A 20,986-nucleotide genomic window follows, 5' to 3' on the forward strand; every position below is an offset into this window, starting at 1 on the left:
CCCGTTATTAATGTGTATGGTTGATTATCACACGGAATTACCATAGCCAAGCTTCAAACTTATGCTCTTTGAAACGACGCAAATCAATACAACCAGAATCTGAGGGATCATGGATGTTATCCTACCAACAAAAAAGTCATTTATCTAAAATTCACTGAAAATGCGATGTCTCTGCTAATTCCACGAGCTTGCCAGTCGTTTGTCAATATTTTATCTGGCAGTATTTAATACGGACAGCTTTTGCAGCAAAGTCTAAAGAGCTTAATTGTCCGTGTACGTTTTTCCGGAAAAAAAATCCCATTATAACTCGTGAAAATCCATCCAATGACGCAACATGATAGTATCATTGTGAGAGCAGACGAGAAATTTGCAGAAAGAATTAGTAAAGTAACCTGAAGAAAAAAGGCTACTGGGGAGACCTAGACGTAGATGGGAGGATGGATTTTAAATTATTAATCTATGATGTAAAGTTTAATGTCTTCACGGCGGTGAAATTGTGATCTGGTCTCCTGGTTTTGACGCGATAAACGGTGAGCAACCTGTCGTCACAATCCAGAATACCACAATCCACTAGCGGATGTGAGATTGAGGACTGATATGGACAGTTTCAGGGCCTGGTCCAGCGGGAGAAACTTGTGAACAATTTGGTTATTTATAAGCGGATGATGTCACGCTCAGCCGAGCAGCTGTAACTTCTCAAGAATCTCTTCCCAGTTTACTTCGTTAGTTAGTGTATAGGTCGTGTCTTTGTAAAGCCGTATCGCTCTACTCACCCGTAAGAACAAGTTTCGCAAAGAGAAAACTATTTCACTTCCGGATGCTGAGATCAGATATTGGGAATTTTTACATATGTACCTGCGCAGGAAATCTGGATGCAAACAGTAACCACGAGAAAAGCTAGAATGGAATTTAACACGAGATTTCCTGATGGTAAATGAACGTGTTACCAGAAGATCCAATTCCATGTAATAACAAGGATTTTGTTGTTTCAGTCTTCGTTATAAATTCGTGATATGAAGATTAATTTGAGTTCGGAGTGCTGTACTATGCTAGTGTCTCCCCACTTATGATAATGGCTTGGACATGTCATTAAAATCTTCAACGGCCAGCTACAAAAGAAAACGTTGACTTATAAATAAACAAGTGAACGTATTTATATACGAGCATTAAAATGTAGAACAGGTAACAATTTAGATCTTTTAGAGTTTTATTTTTATCCGGCACAGGACACGTGCAAAGACTCTTTCACTAAGAAATAAGAATAATGAGGTCTTAACATTTATTAACATGAAACTGTTTTTGGGTGAAGAAGTAGATAAGAAATGAGGTGGGCGTGATATGTAGCACGAGTTGGGGAGATGAGAAACATAGCAAAATTTTAATAAAAATCTTCAAGATGTCATATCTTAGCGTGGATGTGAGGTTAACGTTAATGTTAAAATGTTAAGGAGTATTTAAGACATAGGGCGTAGACGATATTAAACTTGGTGAAGTCAGGGTCAGACCCTGAGCTCCTTTAAACACGATAATAAACCTTGAAGTTCAACAAATTTTAAGTATGAAGATTTCTGTCTTCTGGGTTATTGCGCTGCGTAGTCTGGTCGATGTTAACCAACGTTTCAGAGGTCATACTGCCTCCGTCATCAGGGCGATGAATATGAATTCATCGCCCTGATGACGGAGGCAGTATGACCTCTGAAACGTTGGTAAACATCGACCAGACTATACGGCGCAACAACCCAGAAGACAGAAATCTTCATACTCTGATGACGGAGGCAGTATGACCTCTGAAACGTTGGTTAACATCTACCAGACTACACAGCGCAACAACCCAGAAGACAGAAATCTTCATACTCACCGCTGTGAGAACCTCAAGTCTTACAAATTTTAAGTGATTTCTTGAAAAGATGAACGACAATCAGCATCTCAGGAATTATTCTGCTCGATGCAGTCAGGGAAACTTTATATTTCCCTTGCCTTTGTTACCAAATTACATTTTTTTTATATCTCTATCTAATAAATTAAAATAATTTTATGAGTAATGAATATTAATTATAAGTTTGTTCTTAGTTATAATTCTGCCGTCAATTAACTGCGCCGAGTGTTACATCTCTCTGTGTTAAATAAAATTTCGCTCAGGCTTCAAAGTAATGTTTGGTTAATTTCCATGTGCCTCGTTCCTCTTTATGACGTCACGCACCATGTCTGCACGTCGTGGGCTGGGGTTGGGACTGAGTTTGTAGGAAATCTCGTCTGAAACCATTGCTGTATTTCTTAATTGTAACACGATGCTAGGTGCATTTACAAAGGGAAAATACATTTCCCGCAGATGTCTGCGAGTCTGTGGGTGACAGGTTCCATGTACGTGCTACATTAATTGTTTACGAGATCATGAGACACCTTCTCTACTCAGAGAGAAATGTTGAATAACATGAAGTATTGCATTGTGGGATTATAATTACATATAGGATTAAATATGATAAGTAACGTTCCTAAGTGACCTATAACTTAAGGCATACGTTCCTCCGAAAGTCTGGCAATCTACTAAACTACAGAACATCTGAATCCAACAGATTACAATGCATACTATTGCTTCCTTAACTTAACTAATATTTGGGCAAATCTTTTTATTAGCCTATCTCTGACACGTAAAAACTTACATTTGTTCAGCCAATAAGGAAAGATTCCGGGACTAATTTTTGTATATTATTTGCCGGTGTTTAAGTACTGAAGTTTACGTACTACCCTGGAATTACTGTGATGTAAAGTTATTTTTCCTTTACAATAGATAGAGGGCCAACAAGCTTTCAAAGTCTTACTGAAATTACTTCTGATATTTTATTACTGTTTTTACTAATTTCTTTCTAAGTTTATAATTCTTTGCTTAATTTATTATAAAACAGTGAAATGTACAGTCATTTAATCATCTGTAAGGATCTTGTACTTTGAAACTGGCCTCTAAGTGTAGTGGTGACATAGATTATTGTTATATTGTGTCATGTTATTTCTACCGTAATTTTTATAAAAGACTATATTATAAATCGGTGATTTATCCAGTATATAGCAGAGCTATGACCCTCATAAATATTCGATAACAGAGTAGAGAAATGTAGTCTGAGCAATAGAATTTCAGGAAACACGAAATATAACTACGCAAAGTCCTCGCAAGCCGGATAATTCACTTTCAAAAATTTATGGTAACGTAATGACTTAAGACATTAACTTAAGACATAAAGTGCTAGTTTTGTTACGTTGCAAGTGACGTGAGTTATTTGTCCTACAACAGAAAATATGATTCGGTCAAATGTTTTGAACTCACAACCCTGACACCGGAGAAGTACAGAATAACATCTGAACATCTACTGTGAGTAATTTGAAACTGGGTCTGAAATGTTATTTCCAAATTTTACTCCGACTAAAATTAATTATGAACTTTGTTGTAAATATTTATGATGTCCGTTTGGGTCCTGGCGCCGTGAAAACTGGTCAGTGGATGCCAATGTTTCGGAGAAACCTACTGCACCCATCCTCAGGGCTGACTTCAGTCCTGATGATAGAGAAGTCGTCACCGCCGTGGTAAACTGAAATCTCAAATAGTGTTGAAATTATTCGCTTACATTGTACATATATTTCTGTGTTCTATGAATTTCCGTGCAGAAATATTTAAATTCGTTTTTTTTTCATGATTTGAGTGCAGGTAGCTTCTAAAAATCTGCCTTACACCACTGCGAACTACCAGGAAATCTGATCACTGACAGAGATTATGAGTATAGATGAAAAACCATTATGTGTCCTGGCTACTCAGAAGGGTCGAGACGGAACGAATACATTAAGGATTTTGTTCTCTTTCTTAATATTGTGATACATCTAAAAGTCTTTTTTTCTCGGCATAAACCGAGTTGTGTTAACTGAAGTAAAATGTTAACTGGACACCCCTACTAAAGCCAAACAGGAGGGAAGGGCGTGGGGATTTTAACGACGAGGCAGAATTGTATGGATGCTACAGCAGAGTGCTACAACGAGATCCGGGCAGAGGGGGAAAAGTAAAACAGAGACCAAATTAAAGTAATTATCAGTGCAATTAAAATGGTATTGCCAACTGGAGCACAGAGTAACAGCAAAGAAACGCTCCTGCATGGTTAGACTTACTGCTGATACACTACGTTCGCAAATCTGTTGAGACGAAGTGCTGATGAGGACTGGGAGGGGTTAAGTCGGGGTTTGTGATGATGTCGGGGTTAGTTTTGAACAACATTCCACGCGAAATTTTCAAAGGAACGTTTCCTTTAAATTAAGACAATTAAAACACCTCTTTATGGTATATCTAATGACTTTGCTTATCTTTAAGGAAATATAAATTCTATTTACAGGATTAAATTGTCGCAAAATGATTGGTTTCATGCGTGGAATAGGTAGGCACGAGTTTTAATGTGTTTGTACATTACACTACATTCTCATTCTTTAACTGTATGATTTTTTCTTTACACGAAAGAACGCACTATTTGATGTTTCTCGATAAAATTCCTTATCAAAACAAATGATTATGTAAACTCGTGTTACCTTCTAATCTTTTCATATCGGTCCTACATCTCTTATACTAGGATATATTCTATTCCACTCTTTAGAACACTGTGATCCAATTTATTTCCAGGCATTTGTTAACACCATTACTTTGGATTCTTGATAAAAATATTTGTATTAGAATTTGTTGTTAAAGGCCTATTTCCCACTCTTATTTCTTTAGATTCCGAATGAAATTTTAATTTCCACAAAAAGCATAAAGTAGATGTGTTATTTCATATCGTTATCTGTCTTTTTATATTTTTTAAAGTTTTACAATTATATTAGTGTTCCCTAGGTGGATTATTTGTTTTTATTTATATTTTTTCATTTTTTGCTCTGTGTTAATATTGTTTCTATTTTGGGTTTTCCTGTACTTGGCAGTTATATTTAATACTGTACATGTATAAGTTTAGTTAATCCGTTTGTGTAATATTATCCATTATTATTTCACTATTATTGTATATATTATCAGTGTTTGCCTGTTATTGGCTTCTTGCTGTTGGCAAACACGTAAATAAATTAATTGAATTGAATTGAATTATAATTCTTAGACACGAGTATTCTACATTCATAGGTAGCAATCGAATTCTGACCTAATTATAAAAGCAAATAACACAAATTAATATGAAATGAAAGCAAGTATAAGCTCTGAAGTTGTTAATTTAAATATGAATAACATTTTTTTGAACAACTTAAAAATTCATTATCACGTAAATTTCCTTTGATGACAAATTACCGGGTACCTTTAGAGTGAATAACCAATCAGTAGCTTTCTATTGTCTTAGAACACGTCCGTTGTGTTTAATCCCTCCTTGTTATAAAGACCCCCACCCCCGCCAAAGGTCCAGAGAGTCACAAGATGAAGGCCCCTGGCTAGTGCGACTTCACAGCACAGTTCACAGCTTCCTAACTTGGCGGGAACTTAAATACCGCATCAGATAAACGAGACCACGTATTCCCAACCGGTCAAGACACAGAAGATATATAAGATGCTATAAGCCACAGAAAGGCTTCAACTGAAGTTTGACCTCAGCCTCTGTACTTAAACTCTGCTCTTCTGGAACCTCTCGTTGAAACCTTATTGGTAACATGAATTGCTCGCTATGGTCTTTAACAACGAAATTCAAACTACATTATCCTTGCTGTGTTCACTTCTACAGTCTGCCCTCCTTGCTAAAACGTATCTTCGTTGCTTTTTAATAGTATTTTTGTTTCTTCCAATTATACCAGATGGTCATGTATCCCTAGGAGAAATCAATTCATCTCCATCATCACGGCACTGATGATGGAGGCAGCAAGGACACATCAGTAAACTTCTACAGGACTGAACGGCGTAACAACCCAGAAGACAGAAGTCTTCACTTTATATATTATAATCCTGATGGCCTTCCAAGTTCTTTTCTGATAAAGGATAATAATTTTGCAGAGTCTTTTGTTCAATTAACATTTTTAATTTCAATAAATTGCTACTCTGTGCTATAATTTCTATTGCACAATAATTCTAGTTTGTATTTTTCATCGTGTTATACCGCAATTTGATAAAGAAGATAAATTCGTATCTTAAGGATCTAATACACGTAATCCTTGAGAATTTTTTTTAATGTTATTGAAATTAAAGCAAACCAATGAACTACTTCACGTAACTTGGCGGCTAAACCTCATGGAGCACCAAATATACGAAATTAAATATACTATTGAAAATTATGGCGACTTTCGAGGTATCTAGTCACATCAGAACCCTGATGATGGGAACAAAGTTGTTTCCCGAAACGTCGGTTTATTACAGTAACCAGTTGACGTGACTGATTGCCCGAGAAAATTTTATTGGTGGTTTTATTTAATATATATATATATATAAGTAAGCAAACTTGGAAGTCTAAAATTAGTTGAATGACGTATCCACTTTGCCCATTTATGTGTGCTGCAGGGAAACTGTTACTTGACTGCAGGCGGAATATTGCTTTTCGTGTCAAGGCTCTGATGTATTCAAGAGAGTAACCAAACGCGAGCTTGATGGAGACAGGCTTTGGGCTTTGCGTCTACCCCTCCTCCCCTCGTCATCCCCTTGCTCATGTCCACACAGAAAATGGGGCTTCAAATGGCTGGATTTGACTTGTAGGTTCATGGAGGGTAGAAGAATTACAAGGAGGGGCGTTGTTAATTTTGAACGTGCGGTTTTATGTTTCTGGCTTAACCAAATGGACACAGACAAGGAAGAGGATGGAAACAGTTTGACCCCCGAAACTTTAATACCCATCTACAAGTCCACATGGCGTCACAATCAAGAGGCACGCAATGGATATCGTGTCGCTGACAGTAAGAATCTCAAAATTCGTTCAACTTACGAAGTGCTATATATGTTGGCATAGAATGAATATCTAATTGAACTAAAGGGATCTTGTGTATACTCCAACCACCGTATATTTGTGACTACAGCCTGCTGGATTCTGTTTGTATGAATTTAATAGCAATTAGTGCATCTGAAGTAAAGTATACCTATTGTAGTCGTAAATTCATCGCCCTGATGACGGAGGCAGTATGACCTCTGAAACGTTGGTTAACATCGACCAGTCTATACGGCGCAACAACCCAGAAGACAGAAATCTTCATACTCTGATGACGGAGGCAGTATGACCTCTGAAACGTTGGTTAACATCGACCAGACTACACAGCGCAACAACCCAGAAGACAGAAATCTTCATATTCATCGCCCTGATGACGGAGGCAGTATGACCTCTGAAACGTTGGTTAACATCGACCAGACTGCACAGCGCAACAACCCAGAAGACAGAAATCTTCATATTCACCGCTGTGAAAACCTCAAATTTTACATTTTATATTTGTTTGTGCATGTTATTCTTATAAAACTTAGGATTTACTTCAAAGTATTTTTAACGCGAGAAACGAAACCTGATAACGGTAGGCGTGTGTAGAAGTAGTCTACGATACATTTGACAAATTCAGAAAACGAATATTTTCTTTCAATTGGCAAGGAAATATTTTTGCCTTTCTTGGAAGAGTCTTTACAAGTGCACGTCAGAGGTTACTGCTCTGAGGGAATTGGACCAGTTTGCGTTCCCACATTTAAGAAAAGTGTTCTATCTGCAGCAATTTCTAACAAATAGTTTTATACCGTACAAATTTTCCAATATAATTTTATATGTATCTACCATTATGAGATATTTTCTCTTAATCTCAGTCCGATCGACTTTAATAATATTTAGCGAGCATTATAAATTGTGAAACTTCTCATTATGCTGAATTTATCTTGTGGTTAAATTAATCGCTTCCAGAAACCCGTCCTCAAACACCTTAAATCCACATTCTTCCCTTAGGATGCGAGACCATCTATCAAATTCATATAACACTATAGATAAAAATTAAAATCTTGCTTTCCCTTCAAACTCGTAATTAAAATTATATTTGATAAGAGCTGTACTCAAACTTCCTAACTATCAGAAAACGACCTGTAATTTCACACATATTCACGAGTGTATGTGCAGGCTGGAAACTTTGTGAGTACGTCCCATAAAGAATACGAGACGCCATCTTGTCAGAACTTAACCGAATTTGCTGTTCAGGTTAGGTTAGGTTCACAGAGTACGTGAGCCAGGTAAACATGTCTGAACCATCACATAAATTGCGTTCAAGATTCCTTTCACTATTTATTTTCCAGGTACATCGAAAATCTCATGCCTTTATATTTCCGAAAAAATGTTAAGCTTCAAAACCGTACCATGCGTGCCACATATCATGCCAATCGTATTACTTTTGATAGTTCTAATAATATTTTGAGATGAGTAGGCCTACAAATTATAAAACTCAATTCTGAACTCAACTCTGAAGTAGTAAATTTCACTCGCGATTTTTCAGACGGGAAAAATTAAATCCGCTACCCCATTTGATGACACAAATTGCATATCGGTCGTCCGTACTGTTAAGATTCAGCCTAGACGTGATACAAATGTACAAAAAATTAGTCACACAGCGCATCTACATCGAAAAGTCTTCATTAAAAACATCTAGAATATATAAAATTAGAGGTTATCACGGTGGTGAACATGTTTGCTGTCTTATGATTTATGATGTTGTTTAGTGTTGGTATGAGATTACCAACATATCGGAGAAAAATGTCGCTTTCAGCATCAGGGTATGCGCGGTGTAGCCTACATGAAGATGGTTACCAATGTTTCGGCGTAATATTTCGTCTTCATATCACATGCTACTCTGAATATAGAAGCCATATGTTGGTAACCACCTACTTTATACTCTTTATTATTTTATTTCCAGTCATAAATGTTATTTTCAACGCGTACCACGTCTCCTAAGACAAACCCACCCTCCAGCATGAGGAGCGTCTTTCGCGAATTCTCCATGTTACGATACTGTTCCTTTCAACCACTGCCACACGTGCCTGTGGCTAAATCAAGAACTAACTATTTATTAGTACAACGCGTTTAGTTCAAGGTGAGTCCGAACTTTGTGTGGTTGAGTGCGTGGGAATTGTGTCCAGAAATAGAACCGTTGCTTGTAACAATGCTGTGTGTGATAAAATATTACGAAACATGTGATAATGTGTATAATTACGAATACTTTTTGTGTGTTATACTCCGCTGTGTTGTAACAAACATTGCTTTAACAAGAGAATCCATTGTCCAGAGATTGTGCCTGCACCGAGTTCGTAGATTTTTCGTGCTGTACCCAAGTCATGTGATGTTTGTAGCTGCATGAGCTGGCAAGGTAAGACCAGAGTTTACACGGTTCAATGCATGCGTAGAATGGGAAGAATTTGATTTAATAACCTTCTTACCCACACTGAATTTATACATCTACTGTCTTCTTAAGTGATCAGAATGTAAAAATACAATAATTCTACTTGTTGTTTTGCGTGGACACGAATCAAAGTTTCCTGTAATGAGAGACGAGCATAACTTCGATGCCTTCAATCTATGAGCTATAAAATTAGAGAGCAGTCTGTGTAAACCATCACACGACGAGAAACATCGTGATTTATAAAAGCATCATAGTATTTTTAGGACAGTGAAATTTATAAGCCTGTGATGATGGCTTGTGTAAGAGGGAAACTGTGAATATATACAAAATATTAGTGGGGAAATATCTGTAGAAATACCGACTTTAACCTTGAAAGATGTGGAGGGATAATATTAAGGTAGATATGAGGCTGAGGTTGGAGCTGAGTTCGGGATGGTATTCAACGGCGTGTGTTGAAGATTTGGGTATCATAAAACATAAAATTCATTCGGGCGATCAGAAATATTAGTCCTGTGTTAAAACCAACGTTCCAGAGACTGGAATTTTCTCGAAGGTAGCTGTCATCTGAGTTTCGTTGCTGCCTTCATCATCATGGCGAATGCCCTGATGATGGAGGCAGCAGGGACATCTGAAACGTTGGTAAATACGTGATGTGTGTCTCATATTGGATATGAAGTTGAAGAATAAATTACACAAACGATTAATGAGCAGATCTGCTATTTGTTCTTGGCTTATCGGGCGGGAATTCGACTAAGGCGAGGCAATTTTACGCTGAAAGGTCTACAAAACCTCGAGACATAAGGCGTCATTTTGAATACGTAAACACGTCAAAGCCGTCTACTGCAAAACTTAGACGTTACACTAGTACACGACTCGAAAACTGTAACACTTAAAAGTGATTCATTTTTCAGAGTAATATTAATGTAAAACGACTTTAAATACGTCAGAATGACACTCGTCTCGTAGTTGAGTAACCTCGCAGCAGTCGGTGTCCTTGACTGCTAGCGTGAGAAAGACAGCTAGCCACCTGAATGGCGGACATGTTTACATACAGAATGTCACAAAAGAAATGTATACACACATTCAGTGAATACGTTTTAACGAAGTAAGCCATTTTATACGTCAGCATCGATACTCAGTTAATAGTAAATCTAATGCAGGTGTTCAAAATGACCACCGTTAGCTTCGTGGCACAGCTGACAGCGGCGAGCGACTGTCTTAAAAGTGACCACAAAAGTTGAAACTGGGACGACTGAATAAGACAGTTCAGTTTCTCGCCGGAGTTCTTCAAGTGTTTCTTTGGTTTTCTATTGTACACCACGTCCTTTAAGTAACCCCACAAGAAAGGTATTTTGGGGTTAAATCTAGTGGTCGTCGGGGTACTCAACAGATCCTCTGCGTCCTGTCCATCGGTCGGGAAATGTGTTGTCAAAATGGGCCCTGACATCACAATGGTAAAGTCCTCATCTCCACACAGCTGACAAACGGCGGGAACAGTGAATTCTTTGATGTATATAATTTTTTTTTTGGGGACATTCCGTATTTGCGAGGACTGGACGGTCCAACAAATTTTGCAAAACGTATTAATTTCAAAGGGATATTAACATAAGTACAGACTTGTTTTAGTCGAGTCTATATTTAAATTTTTCCATATAAAATACGCCCAAATTTACCAAGAAAATTTTGAATCACCGTATAAATATTTTAACAATTGCAATGTGTAGCAAACAGATAATTTTAATATTGATATAATGTATGAAACTAATATTTTGATATAGCTAAAAGTATATAATAAACAATGGATTCAGTACGAGAGTAAGAGAGAGAGAGTGAGTATTTTTCAATTCAGGCATTTGCGATGGAGTACATTTGGTGCGCGCGTCGTATATCGAAGCATGTTACCAAATAACGAATATGCACATATGAAATGTGAACAAAATTTTCTGAGTTTAGTAAAAAAAAATAATTACACTTTATTAATACAGCAGCCTTCCCTAATCGAGGCGAATGGTTATCGGAACTGATCGACAGACCGCGCTGCTGTGCGTCCGTACCGTTCTCTTATTGGCTGGAAACTTCGGCGCTTCGCGGGCTGCATAACCATTGCCTTTGTCGGAGTAATATAAGGAAATTGTGACACGTAGCCACGTACGTACTGACAATTTCACAGTTATTAAAATTTCTTCTTTTGAGGCAAAAATTGAGACCGACGGTAAACATGTATTTAATTTAGCTTTCTGAATGGAAGCATGTCACAAAAGTGAATCAACAGAGAATATTAAGTTATTTAGATTATACTAAGCAGAATTATAAGCCTAATATACATTTTGAATGGGGAAAAATTTGAAACATATTACTTTTCTCTTGAAAGAGAACTAAATTATTGAAGAGGAGAAACATACGATGAGAATTTAATCAACATAACGAAAGAAAGTGAGTGGGGGTATTAAAAACTAGGACGTAAAATAGAATATAAGGCTAAATAGACCAAGCGGAAACAGAGGTTAAAAAACTATACAGACCAAGTTTGAAATATAATAATAAATCCGCTTACAAAACAACAGAAAGCTGAAATAAGAATAAGGACTGTAGGGTTCAACTGAATCGCATACCGGAAGGAGAATAACTTAAATACTTCAAAGAATCTCGAAGAAACTAAAATTTAAGCAGAATTAAAGGAATTTATGCACGCAATATCTGTGCATGCCTATCGACTTTTTAAAGGACTACAAACATCTCAAGGATAAAAATTCTTCGTTGTGTGTCTCTATCGGAAAAATCACCTCTAGGAATTTTATACAGACAACAAAATTATTGCCTTAGATCATATCGGAGGGTAATGTTGCGATTTAATTGTATAACAATATTATTAATAAACGTTCCACGGTGGTCTAGCGGTTAGAACGCTGGCCTTGTAATCCTGGGGGTCTCGGGTTCGATTCCCGGCGGTGCCCGAATTTATAACTTGTGTTGGGCAAGACCGTGGTCTAGGCAACACGGGGTTTTCCTCCGTGGCATCCCAACAATTACTCCATTCACACACAGAAGAAGGCAATGGCAAACCACTTCTGGATCATCTGCCAAGAACGTATATGAACAGGTCCCAGTCCGAGAAAAGGATGGAAGGATCCTGTTCATATGGACCTGTCAGTATAGCCTCCGAAACGTTGGTTAACATCGACCAGTCTACACAGCGCAACAACCCAGAAGACAGAAATCTTCATCGCCCTGATGACGGAGGCAGTATGACCTCCGAAACGTTGGTTAACATCGACCAGACTACACAGCGCAACAACCCAGAAGACAGAAATCTTCATCGCCCTGATGATGGAGGCAATATGACCTCTGAAACGTTGGTTAACATCAACCAGACTACACAGCGCAACAACCCAGAAGACAGAAATCTTCATCGCCCTGATGACGGAGGCAGTATGACCTCCGAAACGTTGGTTAACATCGACCAGACTACACAGCGCAACAACCCAGAAGACAGAAATCTTCATACTCAACGCCCTGATGACGGAGGCAGTATGACCTCCGAAACGTTGGTTAACATCGACCAGACTACACAGCGCAACAACCCAGAAGACAGAAATCTTCATACTCTGATGACGGAGGCAGTATGACCTCTGAAACGTTGGTTAACATCAACCAGACTACACAGCGCAACAACCCAGAAGACAGAAATATTCATTAATTAGCTGTTAGCGTCAAGATGTAGGAGGTATACGTCACTTATTTGGTTCTTTAAATCGTGACACAGGTTGGATGAAGACGCGGTGTTGTGTGAAGGAAACGCTTATATCACGTAAATAGCTATTTCAACACTGAATACTGGCGAACACCAAGTGGGAAGGTCTTGCTTGCAAGGTTGCAGAGGCACGCAGGGGCCTACGTGTAATGGCTTTGCAGTGGGTCTCCGGGGAAATCAAAGGCTGCACCAGAAGCTCTACTTAGTTGCTTGTGTTTTCAAATCTCCTCACTCTGTGGGTTCTGGGCTGAGTTCGCGCTAATGTGTTCCACTGTCTTCAAGTCTAAACAGCAATCATGCGCTTTGCTCAATCCTGTGTATGGGACATAATGGTTAGTAAAGAATTAGACAGACTTCAAGGGCTGTTGCACTCTGGGGTCCTTAATAGCTTGAGATGTGCAGGGGAAGGGAAGAGGATTTGACAGCTAGAAGAGATCTCAGGAAAGCTATCAAGTATAAAACGTGGCAAGATTTGTGTTAGGTATTTGTAGCGTTTAATTACTACGATTAGTAACTATAAAATTACGGCACACCAATTCTAAATTGCCTTTTATTTTCTTTAAATATAGATTCTTGTAAGTCTGGTACAGAGAAAAGTTACCGGGGCGTCTTCCTTGGACGTTTTCCATTTCAAGTTAATGACGTACCTGCCTCCGGCGGATTTCACGAAGAATCAAAAGATTTCTCGCCAATTACGGACCACAAAGATTCATTATCGACTTCATCTGAGTCTGCCTTTGACTTAAATCCAGACTCTCACCTGCTGTTTCTTTACATTAGTTTTGATCTGAATGTTGGGCTGTAACTCTTATAAGAGGTGTCTTTCTTTGCGATTCTGCACAATATGTTTTGTGCTATTTCTGAAGAGTACAAGTTATGAATTACCTCGTTATGTAATTTTTATTTAGACAATTGTTGAATCGTATCACTTCGTTGCAAATATTCATCCTATCGTGAATTCAGGTGGAAAATTTGCAACTTAACTTAAACACGATCTGTAGACAGCGAATGTACGTAGATTCAGACATTTTCACTTCTGTCTCGTGATGTTACTAAAGAGTTAGCCACCACCATCTTATAACTCAATCAGTTTCCGTCTTCTAAAGGAATTAGTCAAAATTAGTTTATATATATTTCTTCGGCGATAAAAATAATTGACATTTTAGACAGTAGAAATACACGTTGGACAGTTCTGTCTCCAAGTATTTGAGACTTAATCAAACTACCTTTAATGTGAATAAATGTGTAGTTCATGCATCTAGCATGGAGGAAATAATTGCATACAAAATTTTAGCTACAAATCCTGAAGGAAAGACACCACTTTGAAGATACAGGCGTTCATGGTAGAATAATATTAAAATGTATCTTGCAGACGTAAGTTGTGAAAATATGGCTGGGATTCACCTGACTCATAATAGCTACCGGTGTACCTGTAGTGTGCACGGTTCTCTGAAAAGTCTAAAACGTTACTTGAGCGGCGAAGTGACGCCATCTTTTCAGGATTTATTCTGTTGCATGCGCGATTTGTGAGAGGCGTTGATTCCCATTGATTTTATCCATCTTGGTTTCATGATTAAAACGAAGTTATTATTGCATCACGTCAGAAAATGTAACTATAGTCAGTTTTTATTAAGATATAATCTCCACCAGCGTTTGAGGATTATAATATAAACTAAACTGGAATCCATTATTTAAATAAAATACCCTGCATTGCTGAATGACAGGAATATGACAAAATCAGGGACTTGTACCGAACAAAAACATCAAATGAAAGATTCATGATAGGGAAAGCGTTAAGTGTTTAATGTTTAATTGGACACTTTCACTGGTAAACTGTGCGAGGACTTTGTTACTCAGCTTAGTAGCAGCCTGACGCTGTGAACTCAAATTTGTCTCAGGAGGAAACCGTCCTGGCAACAGAAGGTTGAACCTAGAATTTCTTTGTAGTAGGATAACTTTGTATTTTTTTGATTATAACATTTTTCGCGTATTCCCTATGGGAATATCGATAAAATATTTATTACAATTTTAGTATCGTATCATCGATATAATTGGATTTTTTTAGACTTTATTGCATTCTTTTGAGTTAGCCTACATCTTCGACGTTGGGAACTTCCGTCATTTTGGCAGTGTGGGGTATCTTCTAAAGCACAGAGACGCGCCCAAGATATACGGGACTTCTTACGTATTACTCAAAGCTTTTCACGACAACTAAAATTGATAGAACCTGTTTCGGCCATTCGTAGCGAAATTAAAAAAAAAATAAGACACTGTCTCCCAAACGAAGGAATTTCCTCGGAATTTATACGACTAGCTACGGGCTGAACGACCGGGGTTCGATCCCCGACGGGGGCAGAGGATTTTTCCTCTAACCTCTGCGTCCAGACCGGCTCTGGGGCCCACCCAGCCTCCTCTACAATGGGTACCGGGATCCTTTCCTGGGGGTAAAGCCGGCCGGGGCGTGATGCTGATCACTCACCCCCATCTAGTGCCGAGGTCAAGGAAGAGAGGAGCTATACCTCCTCTCACCCCAAGCGCCTACATGGCGTATAGTGGGATAAACTTTATTTTACTTTATAATAAAAGTTCACTAATATCGTATGACCTTTCATTTTTTTATGCACGTATTTTTAATTCTTTTAAAAAAGGCAGTTGATTGACAGACTGCATCGGTAAAAATTTGACTGTAAACCCATCGGACGGGCTACCTTTCGGTACGTAACATTTCGCGGTGCGGAGGGAGAATAATAAGTTAGCCCCATGGGAGAAAGTGAGGTTGAAAGATTTAAGCGGGAAACTGGCAGAAGAGCTCCAGTGTGAAAACTGAAATTTCGGAAACCACTACAGTAGTAAGGAGAAAATGTTGGAGGGGATATATATAAAGGGGTGGGTTGGGTAGAAAGATGTAGAGAGGTGTGGAAGAGGGTGGGATTTAAATTCGTCTCCGCTCGTCGCAGATAATTTGCATTGCAAATGACGTACTACAAAATAAAGGGAGCATTTGCGTATGCCTTCGTTTCAACATCCCCCCTCCCCCCCCCGCTTTCCTTCTAACATACTATTCCCATTCCACGATATAGTGAAATTCCCTCCTCGAACCAACACATAGCCGCCCCTTACCCCTTCACACCGACTCTTCGCCATACTTTAATACGGGAACTGCGGGAATTGGGCATTAAACCTTGTCCCAAGACCCCACTCCTCCCACCGACTGAATTCTTTTATAAAAAGAGTAAAAATTACGAGGGTTTCTCAAAAGAGAAGGGAATAATAATAAGAAGGATAAAAATCAATATTATTTGCGAATAACGAAAGGTTTGTTACAGAATTTCAGTTCTTCCGAGATTCGAGTTCGTTAAAAACTGCAATTTCAGTCTCTGTCTTCACTGCGATTTCTTTCGTGGTACGGTTCTGCTCCTAAGTGGGTATTCATTTGATCTGAACTAGAAAAGGTCATTCTAAACGTTAGTCCTCGACTAATACCTTCTATCTTCTCTCATATATTTTTCAAATATCATTTACCTTTATCCAAATCAGTGAAAGTCTGAACTGTGTTCATAACACAGCAGCAGGTCAGCTCAGTAGCATGCAGCCTCTCGATTATAAATCTTCAGGCATTATGTTTTATGACCGACTATTCAACCTACCAACAAGAAATCTGCTTAATTTAAACTTTATCAAAGTGCACATAACATTTGTGTTTAACACGATGCAGAAAACGTGGGATCAATAATTAGTAAATTAATAGCATATTTAATTGTATTGTAGGTATAAATACAATAATTATTGTTACGTATTTTAAGAAGTTTCGTGGATTTTTTCTAACTAAACTGTTGCTCAAATATGGTGATGTTTGGTAGTCGCATGATGACATTTGTTTTATTGGCGGAAATATCCCTAAAATATTTCTGTTTTTAACCCCAAGCGTCCCTCCATATTTGCGAAAGGTTTTTTTTTTCCTGAGGTAATCACGAACAAGTTCATGGACTAACCTAACCCTTCTGATGAAATGTGTGTAATTATATTCCCTCTTTGGAGCTTTTACATTTTCAAGTGAATTACAAACAACTTATATTTATAATGGGTGTGCCGGGAGTAAAAACCAGAAAGATGCTGTATTTCGCGAGATTCTAGTGACACAACACGGAAGCACGGACTTAACTAGACCGCGGCGCAGATTAGCGAAGTTCATGAAAAAAACATCATAACGTACGTATTGTTAGGTTAGGTTAGGTTAGGTTAGGTTAATTTAGGTTAGGTTATGTTAGGTTAGGTTCAGTTAGGTTAGGTTAGGTTAGGCCCCAAAAATGAAGGGAATACTGCATAAACATGTCATATTTTTACCAAAATATCTTATTACATTTTCAAATTCTGCTATATTTATACAACTGTACCTCAGTTTTTAAAGTACTATAAGACTTCATTCCTCTGTTTAGCGTACGTACCCGAGTTGCCAGATAGTGAAACAAAGATTTTTGGCAGTCTGCGTAATTATCTTTATTGACCACGATGAAAGTTTCAAGTTAGGATACTCTTAATATACACCACCACAACAAGAGCAAAAACATTGAAAGTGCGCGTGTAGCAACAGACCCCGTCTATGCGGCAAAATGCCAGCGAAAATCTCGTGGAGACCCGTCCTCCAGATTTAATAACCGAGCGAACTCTCCTGTACGAGGCGTTTCAGTTTTGGGATTACCAAGGCGAAGGCAAGGCTCTGAAAGTGTTTCTTGCCGAGGGTGAATGACATTTCATTGCCACCTACTAAATCTGGGGCAGATTACGTGGTATGGAACTGACGTCACGAGCAGTTTTGCAGAATCCTGCAACAGAATTTCTGCACTTGAAGAATCACGGTTTATCGTAAAACATTTTACTTTTATTTTCATCCTTTGACGAAAGTCAAGTAGCCCAGTCCACAGACTGCTCTCGCTTTCATCGTGTTACGCCGTTCAATGAGACTACTAATTCAATTATTTATTTTAACCTAACCTAACGTAGTAGCTACGGGAGTCAGTTACAGAGTCTGCTTAAGATAATTCAGTTCACAAAGCAGAATACAGTCAAAGACAAATTAAAACGAACACGAGTAAAAATTATTGTAGTGAATCTGAACACTTTGTATCGTTTGAGAAAGTATCCTCAAGGTACAAGTTTTTTTTTCTCACAAATATCAAAGTATCTGCAGCAATGACGCAGTAGGCTTAATCTGAAGTCGGCAGGTCGATCCCCGTACACTGTACATATACTAGGTCAGTGGCATAGGGAAAACGTGTGACATGCAGACGGATGATAAAGTTGCCAGAGACCTACGACAATATGTTCCTACTAAATGACACAGCTGGGTTATGAAAACATCTGCGTTGATCTACACAGAATCAATCATGATTATTTGCAAATTCGGAAAGATACGTCTTCCTTCTGAAGACAGTCATTGGTGGAGTGGATGGAATTGGCAGCAATATTTGAGCATCCCCGAAAGCAAAAATGGAATCCCAAACAATTTTACAGCGTTCGATAACCGTCTGAATATCGTTGTCTATAAAACCGCGTATCAATATAACAATTTCCGACCGTATTCACAAATTCATTTTTTCCTATTAGCCCAAAGTACAATTATTTTTATTATTTATCAGGTGGTTATATTATCAAAATGGATAGCAGGAATATGTGACATGTTAGGGCAATTAATTATTTTATTTCTTCTAATTGTGAAACAGAAACCCTTCAGAATTGGCACGTAATAAATTGAAACACTAGAATACATCCTGTAATTACAACATCGAGATATTTTGTAACTTTCACCATACACAGCTGTATTCTTCAGTAAATTGTAATTAGAGGAGGTCATGAAGCTAATTGTTCTCAATTTCAACTAATGATCTCCGTTCCACCCTTAAAATCTTGACGGTCAGACCCACCTGCTTACTTCTTGATTGTAATATAGAATACGAATTCTAGAACTGGTTCTATCCGGCACCTAACCCACCTCGTCCTCACCTACCAGAAGAGATCTAGTGCCAATGGCAGGAACTGCGGTCACCTTCTAGAAGTCTGACAACTGTAGGCACTCGTCTTGTACTAATTCCACGGACCTGCGTCTCCCTAGATCTGTTCTCATCTCATTTGTCCATGGTCGTAGCAAATCTCGACATGACCTCCTCTTGTTATCAATTTCCTTACTACAGCCACGCTTACAAGACGCTCCCTTGGCTTGCCACAACCACATTCAAACCCTTTACCGCACAGCCTTTCCGGGCTACCCTACAGATTGGCCATCGACTTGTCAGACAGGCCACTCACCCCTATTCCTCCCTCGAAGTACGTGGTATTGCCAGAAACTGGTTGTGTCAAAATCATTTACACAGACTGATAAGTGGTCACAACAAAATTTCCAGAATTTTTTAGGAAATACGCTGGGATATTTACCGATATTTTTCGGACACATGACATGCCGGAAAGATGATTGTCTTCCGGGTTGTTGCGTCATGTAGTGTGGTAGAGTTTTGCCAACTTTACAGGGGTCCTTGCTGCCTACATCTTCATACTCACCACCGTGAGAACCTCAAATCCTAAGCGATCCGAAAGATGTTTTACGCCACCAAACTGCAAAGGTAGATTATGCGCTCAGCAAATATAATAACTGAAACGATTGAGAAGAGTATTTGAGGACCTGACAGTCGCTCAGCTGGTCAATGGAATTACCAGTCTTTTGTAGATTTACAAAGTGTACTTATTAATATTGGGTTTTTAGGTAGGAGACAGAATTGTGGGGACTTTACCCCGAACTTAGTCAGCTTCCGAATTGTTCCCCCAAATTTATTTAAAACAAATTTTTGTCTCTCACAGCCATTGCGTATTTTATAACCACAAGTTTCTGAAGAAAGATTATTATTTGTGAACGGCGACGTCTAGTGAAGTATTCGGGTAATCAAATCTGAGAATTATTACGTCAACTTCTTTCTCACTGCTGGTGCTTAATGTGGTTCCTCAGGTTATAATTCTTTATACTCAGTGAGAGGTCTAACAACGACGAGACAAGGATTTTAGTAGGAAACGTCTCTCATATTGTTTGGTGTAAAATACAAATCGAAGGCAGCACAGGGAATTACTGAGTAAAAGCAGATTGAACGCAGAAATAAGTAAAAAAAATTGTAATTTTGAATTATGACGTATGATTCGTTGTCAGACCTATACGACTGTCATCGTATAGGTGTGGGTCAATACTGACTGTGGTTGCTTGTGGAAGGAGTAAGTGAAAGGTGGCTGTCGTACTTCTGGATATATCGGAACAATCACTCCTACATCTAGGGTATGTTTTATTTTAGATTTACTTTTATTTTATATTATTTTTATTTATATCTTACTGCTACTTTCTAACTATAATTTATATATTTTGCATTTTATTCTCTAAATTCTTTTATAAATTCTTTCAAATTCTTTAGTGTTTCTTTCAATCTTCTACTTACAGACCGATATGTACATCTGATAAAATTTAAGAAAAGACAACACCTCGCCCAAAATTGAAAAACAAATGGCATGAAACATCACCAGATGGAATCATATTTGAGTTTTAAGTTCGTAAATCTTTTACACCTGAAGATGGTTTTATAAAAACTGAAACATGTTGTGTAAAGGTTGTTCCAAAATGTAAATCTATCAATCGATATGGAACATCAATGATATTTTATTATCTTAATTATAAGAAATTTTAAATATTGTGATAAGACGGATTAAAATAAAAAATAAATAATTGTTAGAATATTCACAATATGACGCAATTACACTATTTTTTTTTATTTCTGAAAAAAGTCTGTGTCGATATCTGAGTGTAGATGTGTCCTACTCATCTGACACAGAGAGCCGTATTTACGTGTTTTTTTATGAACTAAGAAGATT

The 20,986-nt window shown here is 38.0% G+C and overlaps 1 protein-coding gene and 1 long non-coding RNA gene across 2 annotated transcripts in view; both read left to right on the plus strand.

The window, feature by feature from the left end:
- The window catches only part of LOC110840749 (uncharacterized), a 31,177-nt gene extending 25,115 nt beyond the window's left edge, over positions 1–6,062 (plus strand). Inside the window, exon 2 of the long non-coding RNA XR_002546982.2 lies at positions 5,794–6,062. This is a non-coding gene — a long non-coding RNA (uncharacterized LOC110840749). The remainder of the gene's footprint in view (positions 1–5,793) is intronic.
- Positions 6,063–9,013: 2,951 nt separating this feature from the next.
- Positions 9,014–20,986, plus strand: part of LOC110835066 (protein sax-3) — a 658,245-nt gene continuing 646,272 nt past the window's right edge. The window contains exon 1 of the mRNA XM_087351644.1: positions 9,014–9,303. The gene's annotated coding sequence lies outside the window, so the exon portion shown is untranslated. The remainder of the gene's footprint in view (positions 9,304–20,986) is intronic.

This window comes from Zootermopsis nevadensis, unplaced genomic scaffold, assembly GCF_977971745.1.
Source record: "Zootermopsis nevadensis isolate Lab colony 2312 unplaced genomic scaffold, Znev_1.0 Znev_ptg000019l, whole genome shotgun sequence".
In the NCBI taxonomy this organism is placed as follows: Eukaryota; Metazoa; Arthropoda; class Insecta; order Blattodea; family Termopsidae; genus Zootermopsis; species Zootermopsis nevadensis.